The 26,340-nt window shown below is 40.7% G+C and overlaps 1 protein-coding gene across 1 annotated transcript in view; it reads right to left on the bottom strand.

Annotated features, from left to right (window-relative positions):
* Nucleotides 1-26,340, bottom strand: part of kcnq3 (potassium voltage-gated channel, KQT-like subfamily, member 3) — a 190,149-nt gene that overhangs the window by 96,086 nt on the left and 67,723 nt on the right. The window lies entirely within an intron of this gene.

Below are 26,340 nucleotides of genomic sequence, written 5' to 3'. Positions count from 1 at the left end.
AAATTTTGGAAGGGCTTCAGCTGCCAAGGTTTCTCAGAACACAATTTAACAAATACTTAAAGTTATACCTGGAGTCAAGAACGTAAGCTATGACATACTTGTCTACAGAACTACACTTGAAGCTCACAACAAATCATTCAAAGCTGTACTTCAGAAACTCCATGAGAACCTGGCCTTAACACTAAAACTACCAGAGCGGTCTTTTTGGCTGTCATAGTAAAAACAGTGGGTTTGGCTTAGCACTATATGTGTGTGTATACCGAATCATATATATGTGTGTATATATATATATATATATATATATATATATATATATATATATATAATATATATATATATAAAATCAGCAGACCCAGGGTTGCAGAAACTTATGGAGATACAATACTTTATACCTAGAACTACCGCAGCTGTCATTTTGACTGTCATAGTAAAAACAGTGGGTTTGACTTAGCGCTGCTGAACTTGAGAGCTTCGTGCTTATTTTGAATAGCTACTGAAGACATTTTCAGACATTATTTATATATCAACAGCTGTAAAATACTTTTTTTCTATTTAAAAATACGTATTTTCTAGTTAAAATGAATAGACTAATACAACATAGGACTGCACAACAAGTCTTAGGCGTGATTATATTGCAAAAAAAAAAATAAAGTTACTGAATAACAGTGTACCAAACCAGCTGTTGCAAGACTGGAGACTGGAATTACTGTTCAATAGCTAACAGAGTCGAACTCAAAATTAGCTCAGTCAGCACAAAATAAAAGGGTAAAACAGAAAACACTTGTATAAAACAGTCAAACAAACAACTCTTGGTCACTATTGTCGTAAGCACCCACTGCATGTCAAAAGTCGTCTCTGAGCTGCTAAAACTTTTACAGCCCAGCATTTGCAATCATAACATAAGTCCCCTTCCAACATCGCCCACAAATCTCGTGTCAGTGGTCGTGTTGTAACAGGTTTCCCTCATGTGTAACAAGCAAGCTGCAAAACCTGTGTCACAGACAACATCCTGAAGGAAAACAAACAGTAACACCAAAACATCTGATTTATAAAGACATTTTTGGAAAATACAAGTGAGGAAATCAGAATTAAAGGTAAGCACTATGTTTGGTATGTTAAAATAAACAAGCTGCTTTGACTACATTTAACACAGAACAGTTTCGTAGCGTGAAATGCTGCAATAGTTTTGTACGCATTTTAAAAAAACAAGACCGCTGTTGAGGTACTAGGTACGTATGTATGCCCGGTAGTTCTAGTATTAAACAGTAAAATAAGTTGAGTTTCTCAAATCTTCGTTGGAGTTCTACGGCTACATCTTTTCTAAAACTAGAATTGCACCTCACCCCAAAAAGGTCTGTGCCACAGAATCCACGTATACTATGCAGCCTACTGGGAATGCAAGCTACTGTGCACGTTTCATTCCTGCAACAATTTTTCAGCCACTCTGCAAGCTTAACAGAAAAGATATCCAAAACCTTCAAAATACTTTCTGACAAGTTAGTAAGCAGCACTGTGATGTCCTACTTTGACCCAACTAAACAAACAGAAGTCTCTGTTGATGCCAGCCCTGTCGGTCTTGGTGCAATCTCAGCACAGAGAACTCCAACGCAAGACAAGGTTCACATTGTATTATATGGAAGCAGAGCATTAACCCTTTGCAGTCAATTTATTCAGCACTTGTCAGGTGCGTCAGGTCCAATTTATTTTCACACGCGCTGTTTACTTTGCACGTAAAACAGGTTTAAAAGGCAGTGCATGGCAAAGGGACACTCAGTACTGCAAGTCCACCAAGTCTCACCCCTTGTTTGCTGAATTTTTCACATACCTCTTTATAAATGTCAATACTGATAAATCCTCTCCAAGTCATTATTTTATTACTATACCATCTCCAAAAGTTCTGCAAATGTCTGTGATATTCTTTGAGCGCTGAATGCGGAAGCAGCTTTCTCCTTGGTTTGTTTCTGTCTTATCCTTGTGGTGCAGGGGCTATGCATATTGCTCAGATACGCCCTTTTTTTTTTGGCTTCATTCGGCTCCTATCGGTCTCATTTGGTCATTGAAAGGTTTTCTCGACTTTTTTCGGAAATAAGATGACTAGATAAATGTGCTTTACATTTTTTGATGATGTCAGACAGGGTCCACATTGGACTGGAAAGGGAAAATTGTAATGTTTGACCTGGTCCAACATAGGACCACAAAGGGTTAACACCAGTCGAGGTATTCTCAAACAGAACAAGAAGCTCTCACTATTGTTTGGATTTGAGAACATTTCCACTTGTATCACTATGGAGCAGCCTTCACAATGATGCACACGTCATGTCTCACCATCCAATACTTTACATTGCAATGCAACTGTTCAAACTTGCAGAAACCAGAGAAGAGTATGCATACTTTATTGCTTCAAATGCTATACCAAAAGCCATGACCTTACCACAAATCCAACAAGCGACGAAACAAGATCCTACACTTCAACACATTCTCTACATCCTTAACACAGTATGCTGGAATGATCTTGTCACAAAGATAGCTGCTGTGGGTGACGTCAGACCAGAACCAGGAACCAACAAATAAACAATAGAGAGATGGAGTTTGGTGAAGATGAGTGATTGGTGTCACTCAGCATTTAATATTGAACAGACAGAAAATAAAAGGTTGTAAAGACAAACAAAACACAGGACACAGCACTTTCGCGAAAATAAATAGACAAACAAAATGGACTACACAGACAAACACGGTAAGTTGATATTTTTAACTATTACTTTGATTATTACCTCAGTCTCCAATTCCATTCTCCACTCACCGAACACAGAACCCAGAAAACATGCTGCTTTTATGCAGCTGTACCGAGACTCGATTGCTAATCAATCATTCAATTGGAGTCTCGGTACAACTGCACGTGAATTAATAAAGTGCAATTCCCAGTACTTGCATATTATTACATTTTACCTGCACATGAAGTGCTGTGTAATCCTCGTGCCTAAATACAAATATACATTTTAAACACTTGTGTTACACAGACCCATTTATATCCCTTGTACCAATTACTATACACCAACATTAACACACAACACGCAACATACAACACTGAAATACAAACAGCGGCAGGCAACATTGCCACAGACCTCTACAATCTACCCAACAACTACGTGATTGACACAATGTTTGCCACGAGGCGCCAGTCATTCCCTTCTCTCTGCGGCCCAATCCCATCAGATGACTACCTAATTGTCATCTGTGACGAATACTCGTGCTATCCAGTTGTAGAACTTACACCATCTATAGCAGCTTTAAAAGTTATTCCACTATAGAGAGAACCCCCTCTGAGGAACACAACTCTCTCTAATCCATGGAGAAGGTATCCGCAAAGGACCACCAGAAGACCGTATCAATGGCTAATTGATGCACAGTAAACAAATACACTGTTTATACCACACATTGATAATCGTTTATTTTCATAAGCCATATGGTAAATACTTATAGCAAAGATGCAGTATTTTGAATGTTCCTAGTTAAGACTACTTATTCACATTTATTAACCTTAATTGAGCATTACATTTTTGGCATATATGAAAAAAAAAATGCTTTTATTATATATATATATATATATATAATATAATCTATATTATATATATGAATATATATAGAGAGAGAGAGAGAGAGAGAGAGAGAGAGAGAGAGAGAGACTTTGACTTTTAAGATCCTTTATTTAAATATTCCAAATAAAATCCATTAAAATTCAAATAAAGGTAAAACACAACAAAAGTTAAGATTCCTACTGCCTGAGCAAAATTTAAAAAATCCTAAAATATATCGTGTTCTCCTTAAAAACAGATTTTAAACAAAATAAAAGGATCATTAAAAAATCAATATTAAACAGTGTTTTTTTCTTTGTTGAAAACAGATAAAAGCCAAAATAAAACACTGTAAAACAAAAATTAAATAAAATTAGAACAAAAACTGGAGCTCCCCCTCCTCACTCACAGCACACAAGGCGTCTCCCACACACCACCTCTCCTGAAAGTCCTCCAGGTTACTGACCAGTTTAAAATACTCAAACTCTACTCTGATCTGGCTGACCACGAGCACCCTGAACTGAACCACTAAACTGGTCAGTCCAGAACCAGAGAGTTGATTTTTCCTTGTCTTTAAAATAGCCAATTTTGCCTGTCCAAATAAAAAATTAATAAGAACACACCTGTTTTTCATTTTAAAACTGTATAGAACCCCAAAAATAAAAAGCTCCTTACTAAAAACGACCCCTAAATTATTCAGGATTCCCTGCAGTAAATTAAAAAGTGGCCGCAGCCTCTCACACTCACTGTAGGCATGAAAGAGAGTTTCCTCTGCTGAGCAAAAAGTGCACTGCTCACTGATGCTGGGGTCCACTCTATGGAGAAACCTGCCTGTGGACACAATGCAGTGTAGAATCTTCCACTGCAGGTCCCCCACTCTCTTGGCGAGAGGCGGCTTGTACAGCACCCTCCACACCGGCCTGTGCCCCTCCTCTACAGCCAAGTAAGCTCGCCACTTAGAGTCTACCAGACCCCTTAGCCTACTATACTCTGTGGCTTTAACACACAATTTGTATATATGTTTTCCATTCATTGTGTGAAAGATCATTTCCTCCACATTCTGCAATTTAAGCAAAGTCCCTCCATTCTCTCCACCGCCCTCACCTTCCTCACCTACTGCTGGTGACACGATCATCCCTGGAAATAAGGAAAGCTGTCTCTGCTCTGTGCCTCTGGACAACTCCTCCCTCAGGACTGCCTTGAGCCGCGGGGAGAGGCAGCCCCTCAACTCACCCATCAGTCTTTCTGCAAGCCTCTCTGAGTGCCAGCCTAGCTGTGCAGTTAGCTGGGAGGCAGTTAGCCAGCAGGAGAGCTCAAGGTTTAACAGGTGGACCATCCTGGTTACACCTGCTTTTAAAAAACTGGCACAGAGCGTCATCGACTGGAGGAACTTAACTGGAAAGAGTGGATTAAAAAATAGGGGCTCCTCAAACAGGTCCTGCCCTGTCAAGGACTCCACATCCCTTTCCACCCTCACCAGCTGCCAGGCTTTTAAAATACTTTGATAAAAAGGAGGAAGTCCTGCTTTACTAAAACTGGTGTTCTCAATTAAAAACAGGTGTTTTCCTAACCCCAGCCCCCCAAATCTATTGAGAAGGAAACAGGCCAGCCTCTTCCAATGAGCCTCCTCCTCAGTGTACAGGAGTCTCTGAACCGCCTGCAGTCTGAAGGCTGCCACCCTGCTGGCAATGCTGACTAGCCCCTGCCCCCCCTCATCACTAGGGAGGTAGAGGACTGCCGGCCTCAAACTGTGTCTCCCGCTCCAAAAGAACTCCAGCAACACTCTCTGGATCTCCTTCACCAGGCCCTGGGGTGGGTCCAAGCATACCAGCTTGTGCCACAAGCTAGAGGCCACCAGATTATTAATAACAAGCACCCGGCCCTTGAAGGACAGTTGAGCCAGCAGTCCCTTCCACCTCTGCAGCCGCCCCCTCACCCTATCCAACAAACCCTCCCAGTTCTTTTTCATGTAGTTTTCTGTTCCGAGGTGCACCCCCAACACTTTAATACCTGTTCTGTTCCATTTCAGCCCCTCAGGCAGGAAAGGAGGGGTGCCCTCATCCCAGCCGCCTGACAGGAAGGTGTCACATTTTGCCCAGTTTACTCTGGCAGAAGATGCTCTCTGGAACTCATTTAGAGTCTGCTGCAGCGCTTGGACATCTGCATCCCCCCTCACAAACACAGTCACATCGTCTGCGTAGGCAGACACCTTCACTGTGGCAGAGGAGGGTGTGGAGGGCGAGGAGGGCACTGTCCATCCAGCTAGCCTGACCCTCAGCAGGTGCAGCAGGGGCTCTATAACCAGTGAATACAGCATACCAGACAGGGCACAGCCCTGCCTTATACCCCTGCACACTGGGAAGGGCTGACTCAGCCCATTGTTGATCTTTAAAATACTAAAAATGTTGGAATATAAAAGCCGAATATAAGAAATAAAACCAGGACCGAACCCGAAGGCTTCCAGTGTATGAAAGAGGTAGGTGTGGTCGACTCTGTCGAAAGCCTTCTCTTGATCCAGGGAGACCATTCCTACATTAAAATCACAAATATCACTTACAGTTAAAAAATCTCGAATAAAAAACAAGTTATCAAAAATAGAGCGACCCGGTATACAATATGTTTGATCCATATGTATTACAGTTCCAATAACACTTTTTAATCTATTAGCGATTGTTTTGGATAAAATCTTTAAATCAGAACATAAAATTGACACAGGTCTCCAATTTTTAAGAACATAAGAACATAAGAAAGTTTACAAACGAGAGGAGGCCATTCGGCCCATCTTGCTCGTTTGGTTGTTAGTAGCTTATTGATCCCAAAATCTCATCAAGCAGCTTCTTGAAGGATCCCAGGGTGTTAGCTTCAACAACATTACTGGGGAGTTGATTCCAGACCTTCACAATTCTCTGTGTAAAAAAGTGTCTCCTATTTTCTGTTCTGAATGCCCCTTTTTCTAAACTCCATTTGTGACCCCTGGTCCTTGTTTCTTTTTTCAGGCTGAAAAAGTCCCTTGCGTCCACACTGTCAATACCTTTTAGAATTTTGAATGCTTGAATTAGGTCGCCACGTAGTCTTCTTTGTTCAAGACTGAACAGATTCAATTCTTTTAGCCTGTCTGCATATGACATGCCTTTTAAGCCCGGAATAATTCTGGTCGCTCTTCTTTGCACTCTTTCTAGAGCAGCAATATCTTTTTTATAGCGAGGTGACCAGAACTGAACACAATATTCAAGATGAGGTCTTACAGTGCATTGTACAGTTTTAACATTACTTCCCTTGATTTAAATTCAACAATTTTCACAATGTATCCGAGCATCTTGTTAGCCTTTTTTATAGCTTCCCCACATTGTCTAGATGAAGACATTTCTGAGTCAACAAAAACTCCTAGGTCTTTTTCATAGATTCCTTCTCCAATTTCAATATCTCCCATATGATATTTATAATGTACATTTTTATTTCCTGCGTGCAGTACCTTACACTTTTCTCTATTAAATGTCATTTGCCATGTATCTGCCCAGTTCTGAATCTTGTCTAGATCATTTTGAATGACCTTTGCTGCTGCAACAGTGTTTGCCACTCCTCCTACTTTTTGTGTCGTCTGCAAATTTAACAAGTTTGCTTACTATACCAGAATCTAAATCATTAATGTAGATTAGGAATAGCAGAGGACCTAATACTGATCCCTGTGGTACACCGCTGGCATAGGTCTCCCTTCTTGGGCAGCAGTGTAACCACTGCCCTACGGCAGCTAAGAGGCAGTTCCTTGTGGCTGAGGCTCTCTCTCAGAACCTGGAGCAAATCCTCCCCCATTATATCCCAGAAATTATTATAAAATTCTGCTGGCAGTCCATCGATCCCGGGAACCTTTCCGCTGGAGAGCTGCTTGACAGCGGCGGTCATCTCCTGGTGGGTCAGCGGTGCGTCCAGCTGAATCTGCTCCTTCTCACTGAGGCTGGGTAACCCCTGGAGCAGCCGCTCAGTGTCCTCTATGTTGCACAGTTCTTTATTATAAAGTTCCTTGTAAAAACGCACCGCCTCTCTGCTGATTTCCTCCCGGGTGTGCAGTTCTTTCCCACCAGGAGTCCTGATACAACACAGCTGTCTACTGTCCGCTCTCTTCCTCTCCAGGTTGAAGAAGAAACTAGTGGGGGCATCCATGTCTCTCAACTCCATGAATCTGGAACGCACAATCGCCCCCTTCACTCTTTCCTTCAGCAAGCTCCCCAGCGCGATTTTCTGCTCCTTTAGGTTCTCCAGGGTCTGTTCTTTAAATTCTGAATTTAAACTTTCCTCTAGGAGGAGGATTTTGGACTCCAGTTCTCTCACGGCTGTGTTCAGTGACCTGGTTGCATTTATAGTATATTGTTGACAAAAACATTTAATTTGTATTTTGCCAATGTCCCACCACTGTCTTAAATCTTTATATTGTGCTTTTTCTTTTTTCCAAATTATCCAAAAAAGTTTGAATTGTTGCTTAAATTTTACATCTTGTAATAATTTTACATTGAAATGCCAGTAAGATGCTCTGTGGGGTTCTGATTGAATTATTACTGTAATTAATAGACAGTGGTGGTCAGAGAGACTACTGGGGATGATTCTTGCTTTGATAAATTTATTTAAATCGTTTTTTGAAGTATAAAACCGGTCTAGTCTTGCTCTATATACACAGTCTGTGTGATACTGAGACCAGGTGTATTGTCTTGAACTGGGGTGCAGGCATCTCCATATGTCAACCAGGTCACTGGACTCTAACAATGCAGCCAACTCTCTGGAGGACTGAGGGTGTGGTTCATCATTATTTCTATCAATATTAAAATTAACAGTACAATTAAAATCTCCTCCTACTACCACCACATCATTATTATTAATATTAAAAAGAGCTTGCTTTAATTTCTTAAAAAATAAAATTCGTTCGCCCCCTCTATTGGGGGCATAAATATTAATAAAAACATACACTGTACTGCCCAGCCTAGCTCTTACTTTTAAAATCCTCCCTTTCTCGATTTCATCCATATCTAGTAAAACTGCCCCCAGGCTGGGTTTAAAAAGCACGGCTACTCCTGCACTGGTACTAGCGCCGTGACTCATCACGCACAGCCCCTTCCACTCCGCTCGCCACGCCTCCTCATTCTCCTGATCCGAGTGCGTTTCCTGCAGAAACACCACCCCCGCCTGCTTCTGCTCTAAAAACTCGACTAGCTGCGCCCTCTTAAAAGACTGTCTGCAGCCGTTTAGATTAAAAGAAATAAAAACGCACCTTTCCATCATAGCTAAAAAAACTAACACACTAAAACAAGTAATAAAAGAAGTTTCATAAAACACAGCCATTTTTAAACAAGAGATTTTGAACCACTTTTAAGATCCTTTTTAATTTTCTGAACAATTTTTTTTAATCTATAACGTTTTGGCTGATCAAATTCTTCTATTGTGGCTTTCCTTGTTATAACGTGAGCGGAGTGGAGAAATAACCTTAGATCAGGGAAAAAACTCTCTATTTCTACTCCCCTTTTCCCTTTTGTTTCTATCATAAAATCATTTACCTGCTCAAGTGTGTATAACTTTTTCTTACTGACGGGTTGGCTATCAGGGATGTCTGAGATAAGCGAGGAGTCAGAGAGCTCCCCCTCCATCTCATCCGCGCTGTCCTCTCGCTCGCCCCCGAGAATCCGTTCCTCCGCAGCTCCCTCCGACTCCCCGACACCGGTCTCTGCTACAGCCGGCACCATTTCAGGCGGCTGAGATTCAGCTAGCGGAGAGTCTTGCACCGCGCCCGGCTCACCCTGCGCTGTGCTCTCTTCCTCCGCGTTGGGAGGGACTGACGCCCCGCCTGGAGCCCGCAGTCTCCCTGTCTGCACGGGTTCGGAGTTCTGCACTGGCTGCGCTCTGCCATCCGGCAGCTCTGCAGCCTTCCGCTGAATTCGTGTCTTTTTCGCTACTACCTTGAATGATTCTTCACCATTCTCAGTAGTAGCGGTATTATCCTCCGAACCCGTAAGTGACAGGCTGCGGCTGGGTCTCTTTGTGCGAGGCCGTGGTGTTGGTGGTTCTGCTCCGGTTTCCCTCTGGATCGCCCCCTCCTCGGTCAGCACGGGCTCGCTCTGCGGCTGCACTGGGGGAGCCGACTCTTCCTCCCGCTCACCCCCAACATCCCCCGACTTCCTCCCCGCCAGCATCACCCTGATCCTGCCCTGTCTCCGCTCTAGCCTCCTTTCTCGGGCAGGCTTTTCTCTGGTGTCCCTGTTCTCCACAGTAAAAACATCTCATCGTTTCGGAACTGACAAAAACTACACAATTCATCCCTTCCACGTTAAAATTCCAGGCAACATTAATGACTTGGTTAGGATCATTTAGTAAGACAAACGCTTGCCTTCTAAACGACATGACGTGCCTAACACTGTTATTTTTGCACCCCAGCGGGATTCCCTTAATCGGGGACACCAGTTTACCAAAACGAGCTAAATTCTTTTCTAATTGCTCATTTTTTAAAAACGGAGGCACATTAGAAATAATAACTTTCGTAACCGGGGTTACTAGAGGGGAAACCTGAACAAATTCACCTTTTACTGTAAATCCTTCCTCTACCAGCTTGTGTACCAGAGACACCTCCACTAAAAATATTACTAGCGCTTTATTCATTCTTGACGCCGACATAATATTTTCAAATATAGCCAAAGCTAACTCAAGTTCCAGTCCAGGTTTTACACAGAGCATTGTGATAGCAATCCAAGTTAGGCGTGACCTAGCATGTTGATAGAATATATTCAATTCAGCAATACAAGTGAAAGCAGCGACGTGTACAGTCCCAGCAGTGAAATAAATATTCTTAATTTTATTATATTCATCACAGCCCATGTTTATTTGCATCATTACAGGGTTGAAGATTTGTACTTGTAATTCTATTTATTAATTGTTGGAAGCCACTACACCTACTGTCTGTTGTATCTTTCTGTATGGTTGGCAACGGGCTACTGGTAATTGACCGAGCTGAGAAATATATCAACTTATCTGTCAGCTTAATGGGTGAAATCATATTATCAGTAACTGCCGTCCTAAGAATTTTTTTTTTGTTTTAAGAATAGCAAAGTAGTACAGTAGACAAGTTAATTACTGACCCAGGATATGTAAATAGAAATAAATCCTAAAAACTTTGCCAGATCAGGTTCCCAGATCAGCTGTTATCTCAGAACCAATCAGTATTTCTCATACATAGTAATACTACTAAATGTTTACTTGATCAACCATTAAGTTTCTCACCATTAACATTCACTAGTTATATTCTCCTTGATCAAAAACTAATCACAGCATTAATGTAAGATACTGGTGGTATTTATAAATACCAGGCAACCTTAACCCTTTAAGGACCAGGATCATTTTAACATGATCATACTGAAGTGGGCATCTAGGACCATGACTGTGTAAACACGATAAGAAAAGCACTTTGTTTTGATAACTTACTTTGCAGTACAAGCTTTAACACATATCGATGTATAAGGGAAGGACTGACGTTCACGTCCTGATAGTTTTTTTTTTTCTTTTTTAGTGTGACGTCTCTGAAAGGGGCATTTAGTGTCTAAAGAGAGTAGATAGTTTACAGCAGCTAACACACACACACACACACACACACACACACACACACACACACACACACACATATATAATATATATATATATATATACATATACATTATATTTATAAATATCAAGAAACAAGTGGATATAAGCAGATTCTATTTCATGAACTAAATGTATCGGGTATGTTTTTTTCCTTATTACTGATAATAATGGAATGAATAACTATTATTTTATTTATAAATATTTATTTTGAGAAAATAATCGAGTGTCCATTATTTCTTATAAAGAAATGTATTATGTCATTACAATCACTCAGATGAAACAGTATCTCGTAATTTGTCCAAACAACATTATTTTTCATGTCTCTCGGGTCATAGAATAACGCATATCTCTAAGCAGAATACATAATAAAAAATACTTAACTTTAAAAAAATATATATATCAAAATGTTGTGTTGGAAAAAAAAAGCAAAACATTTGTATGGTTTCTGAACTACTTTATAATGTCCTCAGAGTGCTCTGAAAAAATGACACAATTTCCAAGATACTACTGTAAAAAATAGATTTTTAGTGAATATTTATAGGAATACCTGATCCTGGGGGTGCATCCCACTGAAAAATGTTTGGTCCTGAACGGTTTAATCTCAAATCAACTACAGTACAATAAACTATAATTATGAGTTAAGAGGAGAAAAACTACACAGGCATACAGAAACTACTTGTGTCTGTAATTCTGAAGTTACCTACAGGAGACGAGAAAACACAAAATGACAGACGGGCAAAGAGAAGGGCAGCAGTTATTGAACCTCCACCCTGTGTGATCTCATAATAATTAATTTTTTTTCATAGGAATTATACCTGAATGATTAAGTAAGAGATTGTTCAGGTCAACCACACGCACAATAAAATATGCATACATCCACTTCAGTGACTCAAACTTATGTATGACAAATATACCACAAGTTTTGTACTGGATATGTGTCAGACCAATTTTCAGCACATTGTCTCACTATTGTGTACAACTGGCTATTTCTTAGATTTTTCTAAATACAGTGCTAGTGAAATATATTGAGAGGAACGATAGTTTCTCGTACAAGTTAGAAAAACTTGTTTGAAACTACCGTTATAATTAATTACCTTAATTGTTGTTAAAAGCAAATGTTGGGTTTAGAGGAACAAATCTAGTGAGAGCAGAAGGTTAACAGAATTACAACTTAAATCACAATTTTCACCTTTTGTTGCCTTATAGCCTGGAATTAAAATGCATTAAAATTGTTTTTTTCTCTTTTATCTACACACCCTAACCCACAACTTCCAAGTGAAAAAAAAAAATTCTATAAATTTGTAGAAAATTCATTAAAAATAAAAACTGAAATAGCTTGGTTGGATAAATGTCCACCCCCTTGTAATAGCAATCTTAAATTAGCTCAGGTGTAACCAATCGCCTTCAATCACACACCACGTTAAATGGCCTCCACCTGTGTTAAACTATTGTGATTCATATGATTTCAGGATAAATTCTACAGTTCCTGTAGGTTCTCTCTGCTGGGTAGTGCATTTCAAAGCAAAGACTCAACCATGAGCACCAAGGCACTTTCAGAAGAACTCCAGGACAAAGTAGTTGAAAGTCACAGATCAGGTGATGGGTATAAAAAAAATATCAAAGGCCTTGAATATCCCTTGGAACACGGTCAAGATGTTTATTAAGAAAGGAAAAGTGTATCGCATCAGCCAAGACCCAGCCTAGATCAGGCCGTCCCTTCAAACTGGATGACTGAGCAAGAAGGAGACTGACTAGATAGGCTACCAAGAGGCCAATGGCAACTTTGTAAGAGCTACAGGTTTTTATGGCCAAGACTGGTCAAAGTATGCATGTGACAACAATATCCCAAGCACTCCACAAATCTGGCCTGTATGGTAGGATGGCAAGATATATATGAAGAAAGTTGTTGTGCAAACAAAAACACTACAGATTCTGTAGCCATATGACAAAAAGTTTTGTGGTCTGCCGAAACTAAAATGGAACTTTTTGGCCTAAATGCAAAGTGTTATGTTTGGCTCAAACCCAACACAGCACATCACCCAAAGAAACCATCCCTACTGTGAAGCATGGTGATGGCAGCATAATGTTATAGGGATGTTTCTCATTGGTAGTGACTGGGGCATTTGTCAGGATAGAAGGGAAAATGAATGGAGCAAAGTACAGAGAAGTCCTTGAGAAACACCTGCTGCCCTCTACAAGAAAGCTGAAACTGAGATGGAAGTTCACCTTTCAGCATGACAACGACCCAAAGAACACAGCCAAAGCTACACTGGAGTGGCTAAGGAACTAAAAGGTAAATGTCCTTGTGTGGCCCAGTCAGAGTCTCGACCTAAATCCAATTGAAAATTTGTGGCGTGACTTGAAGATTGCTGTCCATCAATGCTCCAAAATGAACTTGACAGAGCTTGAACAGTTTTGTAAAGAAGAATGGTCAAATATTGCCAAATCCAGGTGTGCAAAGTTGGTAGAGACCTATCCCAACAGACGCACAGCTGTAATAGCTGCCAAAGGTGCTTCGACCAAGTGTTAACTCAGGGGGGTGGAGACTTATCCAATTATGATCTTTCAGTTTTGTATTTTTAAGATATAATTTTTTTCTCAATAAAAACTTTTTTACCCTTAACAGTGTGGAGAATGGTGTGTAGATAAGTGGAAAAAAAAATCTTCATTTAAATGCATGAAACTCTGAGGCACTGTGTAGCCCCTGTGCTATTTATTGTATTTGTTTATTGTGTTTTATTTTGTTGTTATAGATGTTTGTGTTATTGTTTTGTAGCATGGATGGGATGACGCCACATTAAAAACCTTGTGTTAATGTGTGGCTGTCAGCTAGTGCGTTGTTAAACTAGCAACACAAATTAATGTTCGTGTTTTTATTGTAATAGAATAATTACCAACTAGTTAAACTCCCTCAACATAATTTAAGACCTTTGTCAGTCGTCTCATGCTATCAGACGAAACTGGTCTGGTGTTTAATTACTGAGCGATCGGACGCGTTAGTGACAGCAGTCCCACATTACTCATTAATGTTGAATCATTGTGGCCGAGCGGTAATAACATTTTTGGACGTCTATAGTTACGAAACCCCCTCAAGTCCACGGTGCTATTTCGCCTGCACTCTGTCTCCTGCTCTAGGGGGAGTAGAGTCTAGTCGGACGAGTCTAGCTGAGAAGAGGAGAGAACGGTCTGGCCGAAGAGCAACTACAGGATCGTGGACAAAACACAAACACCTGAAAAAAATTATAAAGACTCGTTTATTACAATGTGAGCACATTGTTATTTTTCGTTTAAATATTGTCTGAGTCACCGCAACGCCATTTCCTGCCACACATGGTGTCTAGCATGGGATCACCAGTGCCTCCTGGACTCAGACCAGAAGAGGTACTGCAGAAGGGTACTGCAGTTTCGTTTTTTTTTTTTAATTAATTGTTATAATTATTTTTTTGGAGGGGAGAAGAGGAGGAAGGATGGGAGGAAAGAGAAGGAGCTGCGAAACGCAGCAGCAGAGGCCACCTCCACCTCAGTGGGAGGACTGCTTGTCACTCCCACCTCCACCAGCAGAGGGAGAATAACTGCTGATGGCACCTCTACCTCCATGGGAGGACTGCTTGTTGCTCCCATCTCCACCAGCGGAGGGCGTATGCCTGCTGGTTTCCCCACTGCAGCCAGAAGGGGAGGAGCCCCGGCCATCGTCGCTACCAGAAGGGGATGAGCCCCGGCCACTGTCGCTGCCATAAGGGGAGGAACACCTGCCGCCTTCGCTGCCAGAAGGGGAGGAGCCCCAGCCGCCTTCGCCAGGAGCAGAGCAGCAGGAGCTGCCTCTGTTTCCACCTCCACCAGGAGCAGAGCAGCAGGAGCTGACTCTGTCTCCACCGCCACCAGGAGCAGAGTAGCAGGATCTTCTTCTCTGTCTCCAATCCCACTAGAGGGAGAGAAGCAGAAGCTGCTTCTCCCGTCAGCATTGGAGGGACCAGGGCAGAATGCTGCCAGACCTCAACAGCCCAGCCACAGTGGCTGCGAAGAGGGCCAAACCCCGCACCACAGCTAGGCCTGGCTCTCCTCCCGCCGTCGCCTACCGAGGGTCCATTGCTGCCCTGCCTCACACCGCCCAAGGATGCCGGCCTCATACGGCCCAAGGATGCCAGCCTCGCATCCAGTAAAGGCACTCTGCATGAGTGCAGGATGCACCCTATAGCTTGGGCGTCACCAGTTCAAGTCTGGGCTATTCCACAACTGACCATGGATGGAAGTTCCCAGGAGGCGGTGCTCAATTGGCTGATCTGTTCTGTTCAGCAGCCTCTGTAGCAGCCTTTTGTTTAATGTGTAATTCTGAAGCTAAATAGCGATCAACCAGATTTTCTCCAAAGACACATTAAGATATGCAAAATAATTACCTCCGTCTGCATGTATAGTTTCTTTGGGAAATATCTTGACACGATCAATCACCGAAATATACTTTGCTTTTTTTTACTTTTTACCTCCAATGCTAAAAACTAGATTTTAGCAACCGGCTTCATCCCACCCCCTCCTGTACAGCACAGGTCACAGAAAAGCAGCATTAAAACGTTGTTGTGATTTGAATAGTAAACAACAACGTTAACCACTTTGGATAATTTTTTTTGTAAATGTTATTTGTGCATGTTTTTTGTTTGTTTGTTTTTTGCTTAAGTGCAATGCACACAGGGCGGTGAAGGAATAAAAAACGGCTATCAGGAGGAAGATATGTAGTTTGCATCGCTTGCGTTGTGTAGTAGTTCATTTAAACAATGTTTTAATTTTTTTTCCTCTCCGTACTTGTTGTAGGCATTGGCCCCTAAAAGTGATGAATTACGCGGTGACCCCTCAATTTCACGATTTCTGCGAAATCACGATTTAGGTAGACCCCTACATATGAAATATGTTATATAAGGAATAGCCATCTCCAATATGTGAAAACTCAGGAGGCTGTTAGCACCTCATAGACTTTTAGGCAATCTGATGTTTGTTAATCAGCTCTTGGCTTACCTAGTGCATGCGACTCTACAAGAGTGAAAGAAACGTAAGGTCTTGTGGCAAAGCAAGAGCCCTGCCTGTAAATAAAGTGTGGGTGTTTATATGTGTTTTGGTGGTGGTTGGCAGGGATGGGGTTAATTCCTGTCCCTGCCAAATACATGTGAGAATGTGGGATAATTTGTGCTAATTGGGAATAGCCACATGATATAAAAAGAGAACCTAAAGCTCCATTAGAGAGAGACTACCAGGGAGCTGGAACAAAGAAAAGGGACTGTGTTTATACTTCAAGAATATATGTGTTTGATACTGGTAAATGGCTTAGCCATCCAGGTTATTAGTTTAAAACTTATAAAGTTTAATTTAGCACTCCTGGAGGGAGTTTGGCTTTGTTTTTTTATTCTGTTTGTGTTCAAGACTGTTATGTTTAAACCTTTTTTTTTTTTTTATCAATTGTATGTTGTGCAGACAAACAACCACCTGGAGTGCAACAGAATTTCCCCAGCTGTCTCAAAATATATCTGTCACTATCAATAACAGTGCCTGTGATTCTGAAGTACTTTGCTGGTTACTAAGCCTTATTGAGAATTTATAGTCAGTTCTCTCCTATTTTCTGACTGACATTTCTGAGTTTTACAGAAAAGCAAATGTATACAGTACCTTGTTCCCAGCTGCTGTATTTTGTTATTTATATTAATATTCATGGGACAGGAGCAAGGCCTGCGTGGAAAAAGAACTTTGGGAACTGAGAATGGGAGAGAAGTGCTTTGTGACTTAAAAAGGAGTACAAGGTTTCCCCTTGGCTCACGGAGAGCTGGCCTGGCGGAGGTGAGACCAAACCACTTGGCCTCCAATGCTGGGAAGAAACCATTACTTCCCCTAAGGAGAACCTAGAGGGGAGAGAATGAGAAACCGGGCAAGAATTAGGATCAATTTGGCTGGGGGTCCCCTTGGCTCGTGGCTTGGCCTTTAAGGTTGGGAAGTGAGCTTCACAAAAGAGGACCCCCAGCACCCTGCAACTGTGGCACCAATGCAAAAAATAGAAATGTTGTGATTAGTTTTTGATCAAGGAGAATATAACAAGTAAATGTTAAGGGTGAAAAAGTTGAGTTTGATCAAGTAAACATTTAGCAGTATTACTAAGCTTGAGAGATACTGATTGGTTGAGAGAAGAAAGTAACCTGATCTGGGAATGTTTTAATGATTTATTTGTATTTACATATTCTGGGTTAGTAATTAACTTGTCTACAGTACCACTTTGCTAGTTTTAAAACATAAAAAAACTTGCAAAGGTAGTTAGTGATCAATAAGGTCCCATCCATTAACCCTTTCCATTCCAATGTTAGACCCTGCCCGACATCATCAAAAAGACGTAAAACACAGGTCTCTAGTCGTTTTTTTTTTCCCCGGAAAAAGCAGAGAAAACCTTTAAATGGCTGAGTGAGATCAGTAGGAGCTGAATGAAACTGAAAAAAGGGGAGCGTTTCTCATAGCCCCATGCATTACAGAGATAACACGGACATAACAATGGAGGTAGCTGCTTCTGCATCCAGCGCAGAGCTTTTTGAGATATAGTAATAAAATAATGACTTGGATCACATTTTTGAGGAGTTTGGTGATAAAATGAGTGATCAGGAGAGGATTTATCAGTATGCATGTCTGTAAAGAGGTATGTGAAAAATGCAGCGAGCAAGGGCTGGGGCTTGGCTGTAGATACAGTACTGAGTGTTATTTTGAGATTCAGTGCCTTTTGAACCTATTTTACTCTGAAAAAAAAAAATTTAAACTTTATTTTATTTTTTTAAATTTTAAAATTTTAAATTGTATACCTGTTGACATTGACTTTGGCTGCTGCACCAATACAGAAAGAATAAATATTATGTTTAAATCTTGAGATATGTATTTTAGACTGTGAAATGCTGCGAAGCCACTTTTTTTACCTTGAAGAAATACACAGCCATAACTATATGTCACTTTTGATTAAATGCTGGAACGTTACTTTTCGATGTTGAGGTTGCTGCACCAATACGGAATGAATGGGGGTGTATGATATGAAGTCAGCATAGACCAGAGATGGAGCATGTTTGTACTATGAGGGCGGGACCTCCAGTGGCTGGTTTCTGCATTCCGCTGGAGGGGGAGGTGGAGAGATAATGGCATCAATGTGGTGGCTTGAAATGGCTTTCAGAGGCTGAATGAGTTGCTTGATATCATTAGAGATTTTAAAACATAGGTCAGAGAAAGAATTAGGAGAGCTGAAGGATCTGGTGAAACAGCAGGTGGGACATGTGAAGCAGAAAGAGCAGGAGTGGGAGCACGCACAGCAGGGGAGGAGCGTTCCCTGACAAGCCTGGTTCTCTGAACTGGCGTGTGAGGAGGAAAGACAGCTTGTGCTGAGATGGATTGGCAGTACATTGAAAGAGCTGGTTTATTATTCTTGCTTTCAATTTCAGGATACTGGGTCATGTCACAGGAAGTAGTAACAAGAGTGAAGATTGGCAGCTCAAATGTAGGGACAGGACTCAATTTTTCTCTTGAGGAATCCATTTACAAACAAATAGCATATTACTTAATTAACAGTGTAACTTTAACTATTTTAGATAAATACTGGTGCATCCATTTTCTCTTTTCATAATCTTGTACTTTGTCTAAACCTTTCTTTTTTGTTTACACTGTTACTTGTTTAGTTGCTGGTCAAGGTCTGTTTAGGGTTTTTTTTTGGTAGTGTGTTCAGTCTCCATTTTGTTCCTGATCCTCTGAATATTTTCCAAACGGCTGTTCACCACTCAACCCGGTACTACTCAACAGACTCACCATTTTCAACGATCGCTATTTTTTCATCAACCTTCATCCACCATCATCAGTACAGGACTCTACTCAGGACTTCATTATTTGTTGGTGAGATTATTCCTTTTCTGTTTGCTGGTTTTTTCTACTTTACTTTGATATTTTGGTTACTGGAATTTTGGTTTTGTTCTTCCTTTACTTTGGATTTCATCTGCATTACTTCACTGGACTTGTTAGGCCTAAATTTAATTTATCATCCATTGCCATCAAGACGGTCTTTGTAATTGTTTTCCCCATATACTTATTCATTCACCTTTGTCTCTATTGCCTGTCGGTGTATGGGTTTTGTATTGGTGTGGTGTTTGTGTGTGTGAGTTTATTGGAGGCCCACCGGGGACACCACATTCATTTCGCTTTAATGTTAGTTTGTTTGGATGTTTGTTTAGTTCACGTTACTTTCTTACTCACCTGTACCTTCCACTTAACTAACTGTTCTCTGCAATAAGTTGTTGTCATTATATTTCATTTATTACATTATAGTTTACAACAATAAACCGGTTGTTCGTGAAATTGACACCTCTGACATCCCTGCTTTTGCTGTCTGTCACTCTTGCTGACTTAGTTAGTTATAGATATTGGGCCAGTAGTATCTTCTTAGGGAGGACAGTACAACTGCTTTTCAGTTGTGCAGAGTGATCGTTACAACCGATCCTAACTGAAATTCAAATGGTTTATTCAGTCGTTTAAAAACTGACGTCATAGCGGGAGTAATCTGGAGCTGCTGCTGTATTTATTGTGTGCAGGGCTGTGCTGTGTTAATAACCATTGGGTTAAAATTAATTCTCATATTCATAATTATTGTTAGAGCCGCTGCATTTTTACCTTATGTAAGGGTGCTTTGTTAATGTTAGTTTGTCAGTTTATTAATGTTTATTGTCAGTTAGTTTATTGTTATTGTTTATTAACATATGCTTGCCTATTGCTTTTCTCTTCCTTATTAAGGAAGCTGTATGATATCAGTAGTCACATAAAGCTAAACTGGAACTCAGACAGAAGTATTTAAATATACCCTCTCATATTTTAATATTAATTAGGTTAATCGAATTTGGAAGGAGAATTTCTCTGGCAAAAATAAACCTACATGGAAACACACACAACCTCAAAGTACTACCAAAATAATGACAAAAAGGTAAACTTATTTTCTTTTTCCATGGAAACTGTCCCACTTATACTGAAGGACTGTTCCACTTGAAGTAACCTGAATAAAATGCAAGGTCCTTGTTCCCTTTCTACCCCATTTATTTTCTGTTCAGCTTCCTCTTTAAGCAAGCTGTGCTTATTGTTGGCTGGGAGCCGCATGCTTGTTTACGGTGCCAAGAAGGTGGGAATCTTAGTCTATCCACCACACTGGTATTAGCCTGTATAAGCTATTGGTAAGCTTTCACAGAAACACTAGTCATAATTGACTACGTTACTCAATTTCTCACACAGGTCAACCCAGATAGAAACACTAACTAGATTATACAACAAACATAATAGAGGCCTGACACAGTGGTCCAGTTTCTATAGTGTAATACTTAGAGTTAATACATTTCAAGCTACCAGTGCTTTAAGAAGGCTGGGAAAGCAGACATGTAATATTTGTATGTTGAGTAGAGTTTTAGGATAAAATAAGAACATGGTTGTGACCATCATTTTGTATTGAGGATTATCATGTGTTGAATTCTAATGTTTTCAAGGTGAGCTTGCAGTCACTCACAAGTCAAAAATACTGGTTAAATCATGCTTGGCATTTCACATGAATAGCATGTTATCTTTGGCTGGAAAGCTCAACTTTCTTCCTTACCGGGGAGCCCAGTGTCTTTTTCATTAAGCATTAATACCCTGCATTGCAGACCTACTGCTCAATAACTGACCCCAGCTACATTTAAGGGGAGCAGTAAAAATCAATTTTCCATCACATTTCCACTACTCCCCTGATCATGTGCTGTTGAACGTTGATCATATGTTTTATTAAGGGTGGTTTAAAATTAATTTTGCTACCTCATTAGTTTCAGTACCATTTCTATTTACACATCTCACTGATGACAATGTGACAGAGCCAGTGAATCTGAGTGCCCTGAGAGGGCACAGTGTAACATGAACAGTGTACCCTGGATTGGATGGATTGACAGTTCATTCCAGAGTCAGTCGGAAGTCGAACATCCAAAGAGGGGGTAAAGCCACAATACTAGAAGTCAGCATCTTACTGCGGTAGGCGATGTGTCAGTCATGGATTGAATGAGGTGTGATTTCACTCGCTACCAAAGGGGGCGTGACTGAAGGTATATCAGGGGATATGGCCAAGCGATCTGTTCCTTGTGTTATCGTTTCGCAAAGACCTACAAGGAAAGATCTGTGTACTAACTGTGAGTGTTTTGTTTGTTTGTTCCTGTCAGTAACCGTTGTATTTGTCATTGTTAGACGGCTAAACTATCTGTGAGCTATTACTAAGGGGCCTGTTTCCAAAACCCGACTTCACATCCCTCTTGTGCACCTACACTAGGAGCACTCACTGTGGACTGTGACCGTGTTGTGTTTGTATGTGTTTTAAACCACGTCGTATTATTTCGGGACTGAACCCATTGTTTTGCATGGAGTGATACACATTGCTGTGTAGAGCCATGTTGATTATTTAAGTGTTGCTGGCATCCAACCCAGCTAATTGGGTCTGTTTGTCCTGAGCACCGCATCACCACTGCACCTGCGCACTGCAAACCACTTTGCCACACAGGGATACAGGGGAGATGCCTACATGCTTGTTATAACTTCAACTTATCTTGAGAATCGCTCATTCAATTGTGATGAAACTTGGTACTTGGCACAAGTGCTTGGGGGTATGGAAATCTGTGAATCTCTATAAAGAACATTGCTGCCCCTCTGAAGTTCACCAAAGAGCACATAGATGATCCACAAGTTCTCTGGGCAGACGAATCAAAGGTAGAAGTTTTTGGCCTCAATGGAAAACGTTATGTTTGGTGAAAACCAAACACTGCATTCGAACAGAAGAACCTCATCCCAACTGTCAAGCACGGTGGTGGGAGTGTGATGATTTGGGGCTGTTTTGCTGCCTCAGGACCTAGACGGCTTGCCATCATTGACACAACCATGAATTCTCCATTGTATCAGAAGATTCTAGAGGAAAATGTCAGGCCATCCGTCCATGAGCTGAACCTGAACCAAAAGTAGGTCATGCAGCAAGACAATGATCCTAAACATACAGATCTGCAAGTGGAAGTCATCTGGACTAACGGTTCACAGAGAGATCTGGACCGACCATCTCGTGAGCTACAGGCGTCCGCTTGCCGTGGCCAGGGTGAAATACTTCTCTGATTTCTCCTCTTTCTTTTGGAACAAAATCAACAATATCTATTCTACGCTTGCCCATCACAAACCCAGTTTACTACTTGACCACCTTGATGCTCCTCCTGCCCTCTCCTCCTTCTCCTCTCTCTCCATTGCTGATGTTTCTGGCTTACTGTTGAAATCAACTACTGCCACGTGCCCCCTGGACCCCTGGCCAACTAACCTTGTCCGTGGCTATGCTTCTGATCTTGCTCCCTCCATTATGCACACTCTCAACCTGTCCCTGGACTCTGGCTTGGTTCCTGCTGCCCTTAAGCTTGCCAGAGTCATGTCGGTACTCAAAAAACCCTCCCTTGACCCGGATGACTTATCTAATTTCCAATCTCCCTTTTCTCTCAAAAAAGTGCTGTAGCCAGTCAGCTGATGAAGCATCTTACAGACAGCAATCTGCTTGAATCTCTACAGTCTGGTTTTCAGCCACATCACAATACTGAAAGTGCTCTGCTCTGGATTGTGAATGATCTCCTGCTCAATGCTGATGCTCTGTGCTTGTCCTTCTCAACCTACCAGCTGTGTCTGACACCATAGATCATGGCATTCTTCTTGACTGCCTTCAGAAGTATGCTGGAATCTCAGGAACCTGTCTCTCCTGAATCTTTTATGCTGGATGCAGTGGTGTTGCAAACCCAGTCACTTGTGGTATCCCTCAAGGATCTGTTCTTGGGCCCTTTCTCTTCAATATCTACATGCTTCCCTTGGGCCAACTCATGCGCCAACACAACCCTATATTTCACACCTTTGCTGACGACACTCAGCTCTACTTAAAACTCGACCTTGGTACCTCCTCTGCCATGGTCCAGCTCTCTGCCTGCGTTCAATACATTGAGGCCTGGATGTCTGCCAATTTTCTTCAACTGAACACTAACAAATGTGAACTCTTTCTAGTAGGATCTAAAACTCAACTTAAGAATCTCAACGTAGCTGCCCTGAACCTCGGAAACTGTATGAAACCTTGGTGTACTTCTTGACAGCAACATGTCCTTTGATGCCCACATGTCCTTCGTGGTCAAATCTTCCTTCCACCATGTTTGAAACATCTCCAAAATCTGTCCCTACTTTTCCCTTCAAGATGCGGAGATACTTTGTGTTTGTCTCCTCTTGACTCAAATACTGCAACTCTCTATATGGTGGTCTCCCGGCACACACCATAAACCGACTCAGTCCCTGCCCGCAAGCTGAGGTCCTCTGACTCTGGCTTACTTGTTATCCCCAAGCAAAAGTGCACCACACTTGGACAACGCTCATTAGCTTCATAGCTCTGACTCTCTTTAACTCTCTACCAGCTTTGGGTTGTGATGCTCTGACCGTAGCTCACTTTAACTCAACTCTCAAAACCCACCTGTTCTCTCTTGCTTTCCATGCTCCTTAAGCCTGATATATGTTATTAGCTGCTGCTACTATTTCACGTATTGTTACTATCATGCATTCTGCACTCTCCACTGTATTTAGTATACTATTTCATATATTCTGCACTATCCACTGTATTTGGTGTACTATTTCTTGTATTATGCTACTATCATGTAGTTATGTACTTTCCATGGTATATCATGTATTATGCATTTCTCTATTTGAAGTCTTATGGATTTTCTTTTATTTATTACATCTTGTAAAGCACTTTTGATGGTGTTCCACTATGAAAGGCACTATATAAAATAAAGATTGATTGATTGATCTATAAAAGAATGGCTGCAGAAGAAGAAATTCCATGTTTTAGAATGGCCTAGTCAAAGTCCGGACCTAAACCCCAAGCAGTTCTGTAAGGAGGAATGGGCCAAAATTCCTCAAAACTAATGTGAGAGACTGACCAACAGTTACAGGAAACGCTTAGTTGAAGTCATTGTTTCTCCAGGGGGTGCCTCCAGTTACTGAATCTAAAGGTTCACATACTTTTCCACACATGGATATTGAGTGTTGAATCATTTGTGGATAAATACATGTTGAAAAAGTATCATGTTTTGTGTCATTAGTTTTATCAGGTTATCTTTATCTATTATTAGAACTTAGATTAAGATCTAATAACAGTTTGAAATAAGTGAAATATGTGAAAATCCTAAGTGGTAAACAAACTTTTTCTCGGCACTGCATGCTTCGGTTGTTCAGATATTTATGTAATGTACTCAATAAAAAAAATCTTACTTACATCTGACTGTTTCTCCTTTCGTTATGCTATTTACAGTGTTTTGAATACAGCCGTCAGAAAGCCTGCTGCAGGGCGTCTAGGTATGAGTATATCTTCGGTCGTTCTAGTGTTAATGTTCTACTCTTTGCTCATCATGATGCCCTTTTCCATCATTATCTGAGGCATAGTCAGTATTAAAGGGGCATAAACAAAAGTATAGTGTGCTGAATTGGTATTTATGAAATAACAAATATCTTTTGGTCAATAACAAAAAAGTTAATGGCTTTTCCCCAATGCTTTCATTTGCATCCACCAAATTTCAGGCACATTGCCAGGGAAACAAAAGCTCAAAATAAGTTATAACATATTGTAAAATATAAACATACAGATAATGAAGCTGAGTCAAGTTGTATTATTTTGTTGGTGCTTTTGATGGAGACCAATTCTACTGTATTCTTTCTAATGGCCAGTACAGTAAATACTGACCAATAAGTAACCCCTTTGTAAAATCTTGTGCAAGGCAATGATTTTACGCCCAACGGTCTTCTTCTTTGTTTCAGCAGGGTGTAATACAAATTTGTAACTGTACACCAGCTTTATTAGTCAATGTCCTATAAATTACATGCCTCTGTTGAACAATTAAAAAGGTTGGACCGGCTAATGAATAAAGCAGCCAGATTTGTATTGGTATGTCATCCTCAGACTCATCACTGTCAGTTACTTACATCCTTAAAGTGGATTTCATTAGATTACAGAAGACAGCTGCACTGGATACTATTGTTGTGTAAAACTCTAATAAGTTTGTTGCCGGGGTATCTAGTTTTGATGCTACAAGCAAATGTAGCCAAGTAGAACTTAAGATCTAGCCTTACACTTAATTATCAAATAACAGGGAGAAGGTCTTGTGTGGTCAAGTAGTCTTCAGTTACAGTGCGCCCATGCAATGAACACAAATATTAAGGATATGATTGTGCTTCTAATTGGTAGCCAAATTTTACAAGATAAACATAGAATATTGGCTAAAGTTATGCCTGTTTTAAATGGTGTGTAACAGGGCGAGGAGCCCTGTACATGATTATTTGTTTATTTTTAGGATGGGGTACCCCTCTGCCTCTGTGCAGTTTATTATTTTATATTGGTTTTGTTGTATTGTTATTCTTACAATTTGTTTATTGTATTTATATTATAGCGTTGCCATGAGTTTGTTTGGTTTTTATTTAAATGTATTCTGGCAGAGGCAAGGTCGGCAGCTCATCCTCTGCCAGGAGTATTTAAAAACCTTGTGCAGAAGGTGGCCATCTCCTGAATTAAGTGATTCATTTCTTGCTAAATCAGGAGATGGTCACCTGCATATAAGCCTGCAGCTCACTGCACTCTGGGGAGAAGTACAGAGGAGAGTACGGAAGAGCGAGAGGAGAGAGTAAATCAAATAAATAATAAATCAGACAATGTAGAAACAGTGAAGGCGATTTGCTCAGCCTGACCTGGAATATTTATTTTCTTATTGTGTTCATGACTTGTTTTTGTTTAAACTTTTATTTAACTCTGTGACCAGTGTTTTTGTTAAAATGTTTTATTTTGTTATTTAAAAACGGTGCACGCCACATCTTTTTGTCCTGCAGTACTGCCTGTCTGTTTTGTTCCTGCATTCTGGTCAAATGTCACCAACCCTGTCAAGGGGTAGATATCGTGAATTCACAATTTGTAAATGTTCCTGATGCCTCATTGAATGTTGTTGATGTTTTGTTATTTTTAAAGTTGTGTTTTATGTGAATCACTGATGTATGTCTTGTAGACACTTATTTGGTTTTGGTTTTGTAAAATGTTTGTTGTATTTACTGCTGCCTGTTCTGT

This window comes from Polyodon spathula, chromosome 3 (genome assembly GCF_017654505.1).
Source record: "Polyodon spathula isolate WHYD16114869_AA chromosome 3, ASM1765450v1, whole genome shotgun sequence".
In the NCBI taxonomy this organism is placed as follows: domain Eukaryota; kingdom Metazoa; phylum Chordata; class Actinopteri; order Acipenseriformes; family Polyodontidae; genus Polyodon; species Polyodon spathula.
Note: the sequence above shows the minus strand (reverse complement) of the source record. Positions and strands in the feature narration are given on the sequence as shown.